General features: G+C 40.8%; 1 protein-coding gene and 1 long non-coding RNA gene across 4 annotated transcripts in view; both read left to right on the top strand.

The window, feature by feature from the left end:
- Positions 1 to 491, top strand: part of LOC116552886 — a 2,336-nt gene extending 1,845 nt beyond the window's left edge. Inside the window, exon 2 of the long non-coding RNA XR_004269539.1 lies at positions 181 to 491. This is a non-coding gene — a long non-coding RNA (uncharacterized LOC116552886). The remainder of the gene's footprint in view (positions 1 to 180) is intronic.
- IKZF3 (IKAROS family zinc finger 3) overlaps positions 1 to 2,617 on the top strand; it is a 96,437-nt gene that overhangs the window by 69,449 nt on the left and 24,371 nt on the right. The gene's annotated exons all lie outside the window — the stretch shown is intronic.

Raw genomic sequence — 2,617 nt, forward strand, 5'->3', positions numbered from 1 at the left:
CCTGAGTAGCTGGGATTACAGGCACGCACCACCATGCCCAGCTAATTTTTTTGTATTTTTGGTAGAGACGGGGTTTCACCATGTTGACCAGGATGGTCTCGATCTCTTGACCTCGTGATTCACCCGCCTCGGCCTCCCAAAGTGCTGGGATTACAGGCTTGAGCCACCGTGCCCGGCCAGGTTTTGACATCTTAAGTGACCTGCTTCATGGGAGTCAGGCAGTACTTGATCAAGAATAGAATGTAGGCATCTTTACTTGCAGTTCTGTATTTCAGACAATAGGCAAAGTTCTTATTGTGAGAGATCCCTAAGCTATGAAAATCTGTCCTATTCCAAGTAGAATTAATTACTAATATTTAAAGCTAGAATGAAAGAGAGCATCTGACCCTACCTCTTCATTTTAGAGGTCACAAGACTGAGACTCACCTAAAATTCAGTGACTTACTTAAAATTCACCACAATTTTGTGACTAGTATTTTTTTTTTTTTTTTGAGACAGAGTTTTGCTCTTGTTGCCCAGACTGGAGTGCAATGATGCAATCTCAGTTCATCGCAACCTCCATCTCCCAGGTTCAAGCGATTCTCCTGCCTCAGCCTCCCAAGTAGCTAGGATTACAGGCATGTGCCACCACACCCAGCTAATTTTTTGTATTTTTAGTAGAGACAGGGCTTCTCCATGTTGGTCAGGCTCATCTCGAACTCTCGACCTCAGGTGATCCACCAGTCTCAGCCTCCCAAAGTGCTGGGATTGCAGGCATGAGGCACTGCGCCCAACCACGATTAGTCATATTTTTTAATTTTCAAAAATTTGAGATATAGCTCACATACTATAAAATTTACCTTTTTAAAGTGCACATTTCAATAGTTTTAGTATATTCACAAAATTGTACAACCATCACCACTATCTAATTTCAGAACATTATCACCACTAGCAACAGCAGTGCTGTGCCCATTAGCAGTCACTCCCTATTCCCCCTCCCTCTAGCTCCAGGCAGCCACCAGCCTACTTTCAGCCTATATGGATTTGCCTGTTATGGACATTTCACATAAATGGAATCATACAATATGTGGCCTTTTGTGTTGGCTTCTTTTACTTAGCATAATGTTTTTGAGGCATTTATATATGCTGAAGCATTTATCAGTACTTCATTTCTTTTTATGGCTAGATAATATTCCATTGTTTAGATTTGCCACTTTCTATTTATCCATTCATCAGTTAATGGACATTTGGGTCTTTTATACCTTTTCTACTTTTTAACCTTGATTAGCTATATTTCTTAAAGGTTATATATCATCTGGCTTGCAAAAGAGATATAGTAACACACATACTAATAGACACACATATATATGCATATATGTGTGTCCTGAGTCTCCTGGAAGGAGGGGGGAAGATCAGAAAACTACACTCTATAAACAATAAGTTCAAAATTACAGATTTTGAAGTAAGGTCACTACCTTACTTGCCATTCTCACAATCTTTTTTAGGAATTTCAAGTAAGGAAAATATCAAAGTAATATTTTAGCTATCTTCAGTGGTATTAAGTGATTCAGGAAATGCTGAAATACAGAGGTTGGGTTAATTTGCATTTCATAGGGTGGTTTGGTGGATGCATGCACCATACTTTAAGTCTCAGCAAAAAAAGATAAAGGGTTAACTAAGTCAGCAAGTTTTGACTTTTTTTTTTTTTTCAAACAAATATGTTGTAATGGTGGTTTCAGGTTATAAATGTGTAAAGTCACAGCTTAATCAAGTTACTGCATCTCAGTCCATATGTTAGTCTATCTTTTATGTTTCAGATACTTTCTATAATTTTTCCTGAGGCCAAAATTTACAGAATATTTAATCCAACATAAGCCAATTCTTTAACTATTTTGCACCCTTCCATGTATGATTTCCATTTGTTTTCTTCTTGAAATTGGGAGTCCAGTGTGGACATGGGGTTCCATTCTGAGCCTAGCCAGTATAGTGCATCTTATGCCTTCATCCCTCACTTGTAAAGAGATGATGCTCCATTGCTGTTGTGCCTACGGCACTCATTCTTCAAATGCTTATTGTAAATCGAAGTGCAGTGTAGTGTGAGAGCCAAGCCTGTGGACAAACCCGCCTGCATGGGGAAGCAGGACTTTCTGGAAGCAAGCAGATGGATAAAAAGGCCTTGAAGTGAAGACCAGCCTGCAAAAAGTGCAGGTGTTGGGCAACAGGGCTTCTAGCCTTGCTAATCATTTCTTTTATCCAGATAGCATTTGTTGAGTTCTCTATGTGCCAGGCCCATATCAAAGCTGTTTAGAAGATGAGTTAAGGTCAAGCCCCTATACTTTAAGAATTTACAATGGCCGGCCGCGGTGGCTCAAGCCTGTAATCCCAGCACTTTGGGATGCCGAGGCGAGTGGATCACGAGGTCAAGAGATCGAGACCATCCTGGTCAACATGGTGAAACCCTGTCTCAACTAAAAATACAAAAAATTAGCTGGGCATGGTGGTGCATGCCTGTAATCTCAGGAGGTTGAGGCAGGAGAATTGCCTGAACCCAGGAGGCGGAGGTTGTGGTGAGCCGAGATCGCGCCATTGCACTCCAGCCTGGGTAACAAGAGCGAAACTCCGTCTCAAAAAAAAAAAA

The sequence above is a fragment of the Sapajus apella genome, unplaced genomic scaffold, assembly GCF_009761245.1.
Source record: "Sapajus apella isolate SASKATOON/1434 unplaced genomic scaffold, GSC_monkey_1.0 scaffold12, whole genome shotgun sequence".
NCBI lineage: Eukaryota > Metazoa > Chordata > Mammalia > Primates > Cebidae > Sapajus > Sapajus apella.